This window comes from Mus pahari, chromosome 2 (assembly GCF_900095145.1).
Source record: "Mus pahari chromosome 2, PAHARI_EIJ_v1.1, whole genome shotgun sequence".
NCBI lineage: Eukaryota > Metazoa > Chordata > Mammalia > Rodentia > Muridae > Mus > Mus pahari.
Window position 1 is genome coordinate 66,371,047 of NC_034591.1, and position 13,733 is coordinate 66,384,779.

General features: G+C 40.6%; 1 protein-coding gene across 6 annotated transcripts in view; it reads right to left on the reverse strand.

Annotated features, from left to right (window-relative positions):
* Window positions 1–6,466, reverse strand: part of Ezh2 (enhancer of zeste 2 polycomb repressive complex 2 subunit) — a 64,027-nt gene extending 57,561 nt beyond the window's left edge. For 2 of the 6 annotated variants that reach the window (XM_021189334.1, XM_021189330.2), the window contains exon 1: window positions 6,287–6,407. The gene's annotated coding sequence lies outside the window, so the exon portion shown is untranslated. Of the gene's footprint in view, window positions 1–6,286 lie in introns of all 6 variants that reach the window. The other 4 variants (XM_029535106.1, XM_029535105.1, XM_021189325.1 and 1 more) reach the window with 3 other exon arrangements.
* Between the last annotated feature and the right edge of the window lie 7,267 nt (window positions 6,467–13,733).

The window sequence follows — 13,733 nt, forward strand, 5'->3', positions numbered from 1 at the left end:
AGGGAGCTGGAGAGATGGCTCAGCAGTTAAGAGCACTGACTGCTCTTCTAGAGGTCCTGAGTTCAAATCCCAGCAACCACATGGTGGTTCACAACCATCTGTAATGGGATCCGATGCCCTTTTCTGGTGTGTCTGAAAACAGCTACAGTGTACTTACATATAATAAATAAAGCTCATATATATATATATATATATATACAAATCATATATATATAAAGTGTGTGACGTAGCTGGGCATGTTGGGATATAACTCTAATAATCTCAGCACTTGGGAGAAGAGGCAAAAGAACCAGGAGTTCAAGGGTAGCTAGCATGAGCTACATGAGACCCTGTTTCAAAAAATGAAAACAGGCCAGACATGGTGGTACATGTCTTTAATCCCAGCACTCTGAAAGCAGAAGCAGAGACAGGCAGATCTCTGTGTTCAAGGTCAACCTGGTCAAAGAGTTAGCTCTAGGATAGCCAGGGCCATACAGAGATGTCCATGCTCAGTAAATCCCACATCCATGCCCATGTGATCAACTCTAATCAAGCTCAATAAACAATAAAAAGGAGGCCGAAGCATTGAGACCAGCCTGCTTGATATAGCCAATTTCGAGCCAGCAAGGTTTGTAGTATGAAACCTATCTCAAAAAAATAAATAAAATGCATCCAGACATGCAGCCTTGCAGCCACCTAGGTCCTGTAATATTGCAACAGGGCCATAAGTGTGGCTCTCACAGTCATGATGGAAATTATTCTTTATAACAGATGGAGAACATTCTAGAAAACCACACCAGGTCAAAATGCAGAGAACAAGAGATCATGCGGTGCTCAGCCCCAATCGATGCATCTACAATACAACTTCTGCACCTAAGGTTCAGGGAATATATCAGAAGAAGGGGCAGAAAAAAAAAATTAAGAGCCAGAAAATGAAGAAATCTGCTATAAGATTATGTCTCCTAGAAGTGACAAGGAAGCTTCTTCACCCATGATAACTCAACAATGCAGCTGCCTAAACAAGATCCAAAGAAGTACAGTACCAATAAACATACTAACATTAAAGAAGAAAATCTTATGGGGCCCACCCCTAAACAAAGAACTACAGGCAATTAAAGATTGATGACAGTGGGAGAAACAGTCTTCCCAAGGGACGAATACCCTAAATGGGTATCCACTAACAAGTGATCAGCCCTGAAATCATGCGCATACAAGTAACACTAAATGGACTGCACGGGTCGTATTTATATATTAAGGTAAATATATACACAACAATAACAAAGGTAATGACCATAAACATGGAGGAGTACATGGGAGAAACTAGAGGGAGGAAACAAAAAATTAGGTGATTATATTTTTATGCTTAAAAATTAAGAAAAAAATCAATAAAAAATATGAGCTGGAAATATGGCTTAGCAATTAAGAGAGCTTACTGCTCTTCCAGAGGATCTGAGTTCCATTCTCAGTACCCTCATGGCAGCTCACAAAAACAGCTGTGACTCCAGTTCCAGGGGATTTGAAGAAGGTCTTCTGGCTTCCACCAGTTCCAGACAGAAACATTGTACATATACATACATACACAAGCAAAGACTCAAACATATGAAATAAAAATAAATACATCTTAAAAATACAAAGTTGTTTCTGGTTTATGTCACTTAGCACAAGGTCCTCAAAGTCCACGCAAGTTGTATAGCATGTATCAGAATTTCACTCCTTTAATATTACAATATCTTACTATATATATGCCTTCACTGCATTTTGATTTCATCTGCTGATAAATGAATTAAAAATGAAGTAATATGTCACCACAATTTTTAAAATATATGTCAAATAGTAGATACTTTAATATCATAGTCATAAACTGCTTAATGACAGGATTGCATTACACCTGGAGTGTACTTATACAAACTGAGATAGCAACAATGTCATTAAGCAATAATCTTATAATACTTCATTATACAGTGACTGAGTTCACTGCAGAAATTCCTTATCTCACTTCATTTCTGCCATACTTTTGTGTCACAGTATATTCACAAGGTACAGAACTATGTGACCATTTTAGAACTTCATCAGCTTCATGGGCTGAAGAGATGGCTCCTCAGTTATGAGTGCTTGGTATTCGATCATGAGAACCTGTATTCTGATCAATGCCCAGATAACAGCCAAGAATCTTGGAAATCGCGATTAACTCCAGCTCAAAGGGATTGGAAACCCAATTCTGGCTTCCTGTACACGCACATATACATGTATTCACACATGCAAATAAATATTTTTTAAGTTTTTACTATGTGGCGGTGAGGTGAAGGAGTAGATGTGGGAGTAGCTGGGGGAGGTGGTCTGGAAATCAAAGGACAACTTACAAGAATCAAACAGTTCTCTCCACCTTGAAGGTTCAGGGAGAATCAAACTTACATCATCAGACTTGGTGGCAAGTACTTTTGCCCACTGAGCTATCTTGACAGCCTAATTTTAAAAAACACTGTAATAGAAAAAAATGTATCAGCTCTAACTTCTAGAACTTTTAAGATACTACTAGATTTGTCTCTACTTTTGCCATTAAGAAAGAATGAAGAGCAGGGCTGGGCGGTGGTGGCGCATGCCTTTAATCCCAGCACTTGGGAGGCAGAGGCAGGCAGATTTCTGAGTTCAAGGCCTGCCTGGTCTACAAAGTGAGTTCCAGGACAGCCAGGACTATACAGAGAAACCCTGTCTCAAAAAAAAGCCAATAATACATAAATAAATAAGAATGAAGAGCAGGTTACAGAGCTGAAGATGAAGATGATGAAGAACAACCCAATCAGTGACTTATAATTACTCATTGCTTCCTTCAATTTTAGCTTCAAAACCTACCTGAAATTACAACAAGGTATCCTTCAGTTAAAAGACCTGCCACCTTCAAGCCAAATATAGTGGCACATGCCTATCATCTTAGATACTCAGGAGGCTAAGATAGGAATATCTTAGAAAACTAATAGTTTGAGACAGTCATGAACAACACAGCAAGATCTACTTCAAAAAGGAAAAAAAGAAAAGCAGAACCTGGTGGTACACGTTTATAAAACTAGCACTCAAAAGGCTAAACTGGAGGACCTCAAATCCAGGTCAGCCACAGTTACAATAAAGACCTGGTCTCAAAAAAAGAAAGTAAGGCATAGTGGCCTATCCTAGCACTCAAAAGCCAAGTGAGGTAGATAGAACTGCCTCAAATTTAAGGCCTGCATAGTAAATTCAAGATTAATCTGAGCTACATAGCAAGTGAGGGAGGAAGACCTAGCCTGCCTGCTTTGCCGAGTTCTTTATTATTGACAAAGAATATGTGAACCCATGCGTGAACATATAAGATAGCTTTTGGGAGTCAGTTCTCTCTTCCACTGTGGGTTCAAGGAATTAAACTTGGGTTTCATAGCAAGCAGTTTTATTTGTATCTGTTTTCCAAATTTCTCTGTCAATTTATTTCACTGTATCTTTTCAATTTCCTTAAATCACTTGGTTATTAAAATCTCTATTCTCTGGAAACTACCAACCTAAGTGTTAGGCAACCAATCAAAAAATAGGACAGAAACTTTGTCCCACAACACTTATACAGTGTGAAGCATAAACAAGTGAACAATCTGATACATGCTATAATAAAAGCATGAACAAAACTCTGTGTCTGAGACTTCTGGGACAACATCTCTAAAATAAAGCACATACTCTGATGAACTTTTCTCTGATTTAATGCATTGTTCCTTTCTACCCATGCTCCACTGTAAGATTCTACCAACCTATAGCTACTATGGAATTTACAGAAAATTTCACTATCTACACTGACATAAAGACTTCAAAGCTAATCTATAAACCATTTCTAATTAGTCCATAAATCATTTTATCAGCAGAGAAATTTTCCTTTGTTTGTTTTTTTAAAGGCAAATTAACTTTCTTCATTATTATTTAAAAGCTAATAATGAAATAAATCTAAACTTCTTGAGCATATGACTTCAAAGGATAAAGGACATCCTAAAGAAAACGAATTTTGGTGTGATTTGGGAAATCTAACTTAAACCTTTACATAGCCAACACAAAGATAATCACATGTATCCATGCAAAAGAAAATCAGTACCAAAAAGAACACTTCTAACTATACACGTCAACAAGTGGCTTTTTCTATTCCTATTTAGACTGCTTAAACATTTCTCATTTCTACCAAAACATAAGGCAAAATTTTCAACCAATTCTTCAGAGATTTTAGGAAATATATGTGGCGAGTACAAAACAGCAAATGTCAACTACAGGAAAAATCACATATTCAGGCAAAACTGAATTGTTCAATTCTAAACAAATTTTCTATCAAAATTCTATACAACTAGCTCACCTCATAATGAATGAGATTATCAATAGGATTTTAATGTAAACATAAACCTTATGTTACAATCTCAACATTTAGAGCAGCACCTGGAATGTCTATTCCAAGATGCTCCTGCAAATCAGAAACAGAAATTTGACACTGCATTTCTTTGTCTCCATTCATACGAAGCCATAAATTAGCAGATGTACTTTAGGTCTTCACTAGATGAAACAGTGCAAGAGTCTGTTCTTTTCTTTTGTTTTTTTAAAGAAATATACTCAAAACCCATCAAAATTAGAATATAAGATGCAATTTTCCTACGTTTCATTCTTTAGTACACTTCTCCAAAGAGAAAAAGCAGAATTCTTTTCGTTTAAGACCAGATCCAATCCATTTCCAACTTGAGAATACAAGAACAGGAAACTAAATATAACCTAAATATTTCCACATACTTGTAAGTAAAATTGAGACTTATTTCTAAATATGAATCCACTGCTAATATTCATTAGTGAAAAGTAATAGAAAATACATTTTTAAATCGCCAAAAATATAAACTACATTCAACTGTGACAGCATTAGTATTTTTCAAATGTTTTATGTGCCATTAAAAACCCATAGAATTAAACTGATAACGACTTTCCTGAAACTGAAAAGGCGTTGTAGCGTTATTGTACGGTATTTTAAATATCAAAGACAAATTTTTACTTCAGATGAATTTAGATTCTACAGATCCTGTTAATAAGCAAAGGAAGTTTCTTTGAATTGTGACAAGAATACACTCGAATTTCTTAGGCAACAAACGCCTTTTCTGACTCACCAAAGCTATTGTTCACGGGAAACATGACCCACTAAAAAGAAACTGTCAATTCTACAGCGTAAACCCACATTTCTCGTGGGTATTTTATTTCGATCATCTAGTTCTATCATCTCTTCCACAACCAACCCCTGGAGATTTGGGTAATAATCACTGAATAAATGACAGTTGACTTCGTTAGCACCTGTCGCCATTCTCAGAAGCACACAAGTTGGCCAAAACAGATAATTTTATTTTCTTTCAGGTTTTGGTCCTTTAGAAAGTAGAACTCACAAGACATTCACCAAGTTTTCCGAAAGCCCGTGCTTTCTCAATTTCTCCCATTTTCAAAAAGTAGCCCTGCTGCATAGGATCTGGTGCGTGCAAGGGGGGGCTGTACAAATGAAGTGAGAGAAGGAAACACAGCTGGACTCTTCCATCGAACTTAGCACACAAAGCCAGGCGAGGACACTGGCAGCCCGAGGCGGTGGGAGACTCCCAGCTCTCGGGGAAATGTCAGCCGCAGGGCTAAGGGAGTTCCCACATTGTGCACGCAGTCCCGCCTAAGCAAGGCCGGGCGTTAGTCGGTCGCCCCCCAACAGAGCCAGGCAGGGACGAGCCCTGCCCACTCACGCTCGCGTCGCGCCTCCCCACGCCCCCACCCGCGCGGCGGGAGCCCCGAGTGCCGCGTCCTCCCCTCCCCTCCCCTCCCGAGACACAGTCTGTCCTTTGTCTGAGTGCAGACTCTCGACTCGGTCCCACCAACTTGTGTGTAAGTCCCGTCCTACCCGGGCGCTCCCGCCGCCCAGCCACACAAAGAAGACTTGAGGCTCAGCGCTGCCGGCCCCGATCGGCCACAGGAACGCCCCCAGCCACGGCCAGACGGGACCAGGCTCCGGGACAGAAGCCCCCACCCCCGGCCCCCGCCCGCCCGCCCGCATCTGCCGGAATCCACAGTTCACTCGTGGGACCGCGTGGACCGCCACGCACCTCACGATCCCTCAGGAAGCTGTCCCCTAGCCCTCCCTCCGCGCCTACAAAAGCGGCGCTCGAGTGAGACCCGCTTGGGCGATGCCGAGGACTGGACAGGCACCCGCGCGGAGGTTCCGCGGTCGTCGCCGCCGCCGCCGCCCCGGGGCGCGTTCCAGATCCCTGACTGCCGACCACCGGAGGCCGACAGCGCGGACTACCTTCGTCCCGCGCGCCAGCCCGCGCCTCTCCCGCGCGTCGCCCCAACCCGCCGCCACCGCCGCCGGGACTCCACTGCCTTCGATGTCCCACTGGGTGTCGGACGCGACCGGACCGAGCGCCAAACGCAGCAACCCAATCGCCATCCTTTTTATTTGGCCCCCCCAGCACTACCAAGCGCCTCTCCGATTGGAGGATGCGAGAGGGCGCCCGTCCAATCAGAGGGCCGGACGGGCTGGGAGCCTTCGGAGCGAGCCCCAGCCCAGGGAGCGCGAGGCTCGCCGGCGCCAGCGCGTGCGCGAGTGACAGGGCTCGCTCTGAGGAAGGCGGCTTGCTGGGTGGAAGCGCCACGGTCGCTGTCTTTGTTCTTTTGCGGACGTGCGGTACCTCTCAGGAAAGCTATGGACAGGCAGTCGGAGACCGGGCACTTGGCGGGACCCGAAGCCCGCTGTGGGCGGGAGGCGGGGAGGTCGGGATGGCGGGAACCGGCCGGGGGGCGGGCCAGCTCTTGGCGGGAATGGGCGCTGAGTAGTTCTCGGAGGGGGAGGGGAGGAGACGGGCGGGCGCCAGAGCCAAGTTTGAAATTGTTCAAAACTCGGGTTGGTAACGGTCTTAACCGCCCTCTTTTCCGGCGTGCCATACTGGGCCCGGGGTCCAATACTTTTGTTGGCGCCACGGAAAGGAAGGCGCGTGACCGGCCCCACAGGAGAGTCAGTGCGGGGCGGGCCTCGCTCCTCATGGAGAGCACCAGTGGGCAGATAACTTTAGTGCGGTTCCTTTCGGCGCCTTGGAGGCTTTGGCTAGCAAAACTGGTGCCTAATCCCCTGACGACGGAAGAAAAAGCAACCAGATTTCTCTGAAAGGCCTTCCAAGCTGCGTTTATGGTTCTCAGCACTTATCAAGGTTTCAAGTTGTTTATTAACAACTTTTGAGAGCAGATAGCTCACCCCATGTTTTCTCAGCAAAGTGTAAGGAGTTTGTGCAACATTTGTCAATGGCCAAACCATCTCAGGAGTCAACCTTTCTCCTCCCCGAGGATTAGAAGTGTGCTGTTTATACAGTACGCAGCCCACCCCACCCCCACTCCCGGTTCAGTTATCTGGCAATGAGGTGAATAATGGTATTTCAAGTTTACTTTTAATAAGATGCGTCTGAATGGCAAAATCCCACAGACCCGTGAAAACAGGTTCTACAGTGAAGAGTTCAGACTGAGAATTTGTAGCACTCTGGAAGTTATGTATCTGTATTGGTCGTGGTTCTCTAGAGGAACAGGTTGAATGAATGAATATATATGTATATAGATATTCAGAATATATAGAAAGAAGGAATATATACATATTCCTTCACTGGCATTAGAGTACACATCTTATGGTTTGTAGACTCAACAACTAGCGAATTCATGGGTTTTCCATTGATAGACAGTCATTGTTGGACTAGCTGGACCCACAGCCTGTAGGCCACTCTAATAAACTAGTGTGTGTATGTAAGCGGAAAATTCAAGAATCCACTAGTTCAGTCCATAAGCTGGGATGCCTTCAGCTAAACTTCATTATACACCTGAAATTCAGTATACATTATACATTGGCACTAATGCTCGTAAAGGAATGGGCTTGCCAAGTAGAGTGAGGGCAAGCAGGTACAGCTTCCCACCTTAAAAGATCTGGATTAGAAGTCAAATGACTTAATTAAGAAAAAAGCCGTCACAGGTGTACCCTTAGTTTTTAGTTAAATTTTGGGTTTTAGTTAATACTAGTTTTAGTTAATACTAGTTTTATAGTCAACTTGACAATCAAGAATAGCCAGAGAAAATTACACTCATGTCCAAAAAGAAGAAAAATATGAGTTACTCAAGAGTGCTCTATAATGTGACAAACTAGCAGTCATCAATATATTAGCCTGTCCTGGTAAAAATGCTATCCAACTACATCAACAACTTATACTTGCTTTTTTTTTTTTTCAGTAAACAATTTAGACTTGAGGTAACTGCTTATCTTGAACTTTGTGTTACTATTTTATATGTCCTTTAATATTAAATATTGATAACATTTTTATAGAAAAATCAAGGAATTTACATTAGGGACCATCAGTATATAGATGGAGCTTCTAAAGAAATCCAAGAGTTGTAGTGAAAATTGTTAGGTGTTTAGAAGCAAGAAATGTTAAATATTTAAACAAACTGGTTTAAGAAAAGAACATTTTAGCCAGCTCCAGAAAAAACACAAAACCTAGAATGGATGGGGCAACAAAAGTACTCCAAATAGACATGTACAATCTACATAGAAAATATAATTGGAGCTGAGAATTCTTATTTAAAAGAGTGAGCAGAACTAAGTGCTTCTACATTAAGTGTGTACTTTTTAAATATAAAGTCTAGGTTGGAATAGTAAGGCTGAATGAATACCAGTGAATCAGCATTGCCTTAATTCTGTGATGACATTAACCAACTACAAAAGATAGTTTAGGTTATAGCGATGGGCAGAAAAAAATGGAATAACTTGACTTTACAAATGAGTTGATTACATAGAGAGGATTTGGTATTTTGCAATAGTGTATATGAAGGCCAGGAAAATGAAAAAAATATATTTGAGCTTTGCTGGAAAGAAAAAACATCTGAAGATTTCTAAAGAAAATAATATACAGGCATGTCCTACAAACTTTCACAGTCACTTCAATGAGAGGATGGTGTTTTGTTTTTTTAATGTATGTACAGATCACCAGCCATGTATGTGCGTGAATACTAGCTTCTAAGGGGAACTAGATGAAGTAGAAAACCATGTAAAATAGATGAAAGGTTGCAAGTCACCATGATTTTTTAAGACACTGGTGGAAGTCATCATGGCTTTTTAAGAGACTAAGATTCACAATCAAATTTAAGGGTTAAAACCAAAAATAGGAGATTTGAGCTCTGAAGCTATTGTTCCACTGACACCTGTTAATGCCCCCAATGTTTGCTGAAGGTTGAAAGAAGGTAAAATGCAAAGTTAAGGCTCTTAGTAGAGAGCTGGAGAGATGGCTCAGAGGTTCTGAGTTCAATTGGTGGCTCACAACCATCTGTAATGGATCTGATGTTCTCTTCTTGTGTCTGGAGACAGCTACAGTGTACTCATAAATAAATGCCTTTAAATTTTTTTTTTAAAGGCTTTTAGTAGAACAGAACTTCCTTTCAACCAAGAGTGGGATTTGTTTCTTATGCCTTCAGATGGAAAAAATAAAACATAGAAACCAAGAAACAGCTTGGCCAGGAAAGAACTCATTGAAAAGATGGCTCTTGACCCCAACCCTATTATTTGTCGATGGGATTTTTACTAGATTATCCTGACTAACCTTCAATTCTTGGACCCATCCAGTCCTCCTACCTCCTTAATAACAGACTGCGGGTGATGTCAGCAGGGAGGTGGGAGAAATTAAAGAATGTTTTGTGTTCTAGGTGCATGCAATGCAAAATCGATAGGAAAAAGTAAAGGGGTGTGAGGAAAGAAAAGAGCCCCAACCACCAAATCTGGTAAAGTGTTACCAGCCAAGAATTTTGACACCAATAACAAATTTGCTATGAAAATTGCCTACAGAGAGAATATTTTTATGTAGAGATTCCCAAAAAAGAATGTTAAAATATTAACTTGGTACATTACATCTACCAGGCAGCTCTTGAACTTGATATGTCTACACCTCAGCATCCAATGTACTGACACCACCATTTCCTGCTTTAAAGTCTTTTGATCTTTTCTCATGCTTGCACTATCATCCAACAATGGCTCTGGAAGTCGTACTTTGGAAAATTCTCATACAAAGATTAGCCTGGGGTGATCTTAAAAGAATTGTCAGGCTGGCTAGATTGGGGTGCTGACCTAACAACCTGAGTTCAAGTCTCAGAATCCACAAGAGCCCAGGCATGGTGGGTGTCTTTAATCTCAGCACTTAGGAACCAAAGGCAGGCAGATCTCTGTGCCTTCCAGGTCAAGGCCTTCCTAGTCCACATAGGGATTTCCAGAACAAACACCCTGTCTCACAAACAAACAAACAAAAAAAATGTATATATACATAGTGGAAGGGTAAAACAGATTCTTGGAAGTTCTATGATCACTATACTTGCAGGGTGACATGAAAGCACACTAAGTGTACTTAAAAAAGAATTGTCAATGAATTGTCAGGGCCTTTTTAGATATCCTTTGTGTAGCTCAGCACATGCCTCTAATTTGCTGTGTAGAAGAAAGTAGCTTTAAACAATACTTTAACTAATTTTCCAGTCTCTGCTGCTTCCCCTATCTAAACATCAATAAAGTATTTATTGAAGGTATAGATTGGCTGAATGTGGTGGTATACGTCATTAATCTCAGCACACAGGAGACAGAAACAACGGATTCCTGTGAGTTGGAGGCCAGTCTGTACCACATAGTTCCAGAGATCTAGTCCAGCCAAGACTACATAGTGAGACCCTATCTTTAAAAGACATAAATTAGGGCCTGCAAGAAAGCTCATGAGACAAAAGTACATGCAGGCAAGCTTGAAATCATGAGTTCTCCAGAACCCACATGATAGAAGGTTGAAACAAATTCTTGCAAATTGCCCTCTGGCTACATGTGCCCTGTGACATACACCTACACACATACATACCAAACAAATATAAAACAATCTAGGTTATAGTAACACATCCATAGTCCTCACACTTGGAGGATGGAGGAAAGAAAACCCAGAGTTTAAGGTCAGCCTCTATTACCTAGCAAATTTAAGGCCAGCCTGGTTACCTAAGACTCTTGTCTTCACAATCCAAAGAAATAGTGTGTAGTGAGCTAGCAGAAATTTTTCAATAAGATTTATTCATTTTGTCCCTAGTTAACATTCTTGTTTTAATTTTCTTTTTTTTAATTATTTTTTTAAAAAAAACAAATTTCCCACAGTTTCTAAAGAAACAGAACTCGACCACGTATGAAATTTAAAGTAACAGTGTTTTAGGAAGACAGCATTTGCTATCATTATGTTTACACTCTAGCTAAGAGCCTCCATTTCTAGAAGCCTTTCACAAAAGTTCTTATACATGCATATAAATATGAGGATAGTCATTAATTTACAACTGATTGTTTATAGTACGTATAAAATAGTTCATCATTCAAGTTGTCATTATATGAAGTAGTAAATATTCATATATTTTATACTGTTGCTAAGTGTTAATGCCATTATTAAAGTGGATGATACCAAGTAAATGGGGTTAAATTTTTTAAGTTTTTTAATTAAACCTTAAGTAAATTTATCTGTACTGGTGAAAATTTCCAAGATGTGCTATGAACTGGAAAAGGTAAGTAATGAAACTATGTGAAGGAACTGGGAGAATAACACTGTTAAAGCATTTGCCTAGCATGTACAACATCCTAAGGTCAGTCAGTCTTTAGCATTTGGGAAGCAAGGAGTCCCACTTTATAATAAGAGAAGTAAAATGTATGCATGAAAAACGATGTCCCTTCCGGAGAAAGAAAGGGAAGGGACAATGAGAGAAAGCCTCTGATTCAGCCTTGTGCCTTCTGGCTTACCCTAGCTTCGTTAAAATGAAACTATATTTGTGGGGCGGTGGTGGCACATATTTTTAGTCCCAGCACTTGGGAGACAGAGACAAGGTGGATCTCTCTGAGTTCCAGAACACCCAGAGCTGCATAGAGAAACCCTGTCTTGATCTGGGGGAAAAAAAACATTGTTACAGACTGTTAATATTTTTTAAATGCTATTTTTCTATTTGTTGATGTGAGGGGTGGGTTCCAGAGATTGAACTCTGGTATCAGGTTTGCATGTAAGTACTTCTAGCTGCTGATTTATCTCACCAGCTTATCAGTTTTTTGTTGTTAGTTTCTTTGAGATGGTTGCTCTGGCTGGATTTTGTCAACACAATTAGAGTCATCTGTGAAGAAGGAACTTCAATTGAGAAAATGCTTCTCTAATAATATCAAGCTGTAAGCAAACCTGTAGGGAATTTTCTTAATTAGTGATCATTATTAGAAGGCCGGCAGATGGGTGCTTTAAGAAAACAGACTGAGCAAGCTAGGAGGGTCAAGCCAGTAAGCAGCACTCCTTAATGGCCTCTGTATCAGCTCCTGCCCTAGTTTTCAATGATGAAATGTTATATAGAAGAAAATGAAATAAACCCTTTCTGTCCCAAGTTACTTTTGGTCACAGTTTTTCAGCACAGCAATAGAAACCCTAAACATGGGTCTTGTAACCAAAATTGACCTCAAATTGTGTAGCTGAAGATGATGCTGAATCCTCATTTTAAAATTTTAAAATACTACTCTTTAGTTTATAAAAGATATTCATCCTAAAACATATAGTACAGGAAAATCACCAAAGCCACCTCTCTTCTGGTGGAATTACCCTGTCACTCTCAAAGACCCGACCCCCAGAACAAACCCACTTTCCCATGTTCCTGTTACTTAGCTTCATTTTGAGAGAACTACTAATATGAAAATCCAATATGTAAAAAAATAGAATAACATGGAAATTGCAAGAAGCAAAGAGATATGTTAGGGCACATAGAACATGGTGTGGGCAACTTGCTACTCCTTGGCACTTCATATGAACTGTACTGTGAAGCAAACAGCACAAGCTACCTCCTCCCCACTGCTTGTCAAACTGGGATATCTGATTGCTCCTTCTAGATCTAATTTACTTTCTTTTACAACGTGAAACTTCTCTACCTATTAGGCTAATCTAACAATAACTTTTTTTTCTCTTGAGGCTTAAGTTTCTCCAACTAAGTCAAACATTTGTTACCTAACCTAACATTTTATTAAAAAGACAGTCACCTAACAGAAGTTGGAGCCAAAGCTCAGGTGATGGAGCTAAAAACCAATGATGGTATCACAGGATCATCCAAGGTTAAAGGAACATCAGTGCAGCTACATAAGTTACTTTTGAATGGATAGTCTGAGTGATTGTACCCAGTCTAGTTGGTCAGTGTTTATGCCCTATGAGTTATAAAAATGAAAAAAAAAAACTGGTCTAGTGGTATAGACTTGTAAATCTGAGATACTCAGGTGGCTGGAGCAGGAGGATAAAAAGCTCAAGATGGTATGGACTATATGTGTGAGTTTTAGAACCATCCTGGGCAACTTAATGAAACCCTGTCAAAAAGTATGAAATGGGGGATGGGAATTTAGTTTCTTACTAGAATTCTAAATAATAATATAGAATGCAGGATCAAGATTGCTCAGTGGGTAAAGGCACCTGCTGCCAAATTACTACCTCAGTTTGATTCTTGAAAACCACATTACTGCAAGTTGCCCTCTATGTGCTATGTGCATTCACCCACACATTCATATACATTGTGGTTTGAATAAGAAATCCCTCCAAGGCCCAGCGTGGTGGCTCACGCCTTTAATCCCAGAGGCAGAGGCAGGTGAATTTCTGAGATCAAGGACAGCCAAGACTACACAGAAAAACCCTGTCTCAAAAAAAAAAAAAAAAAAA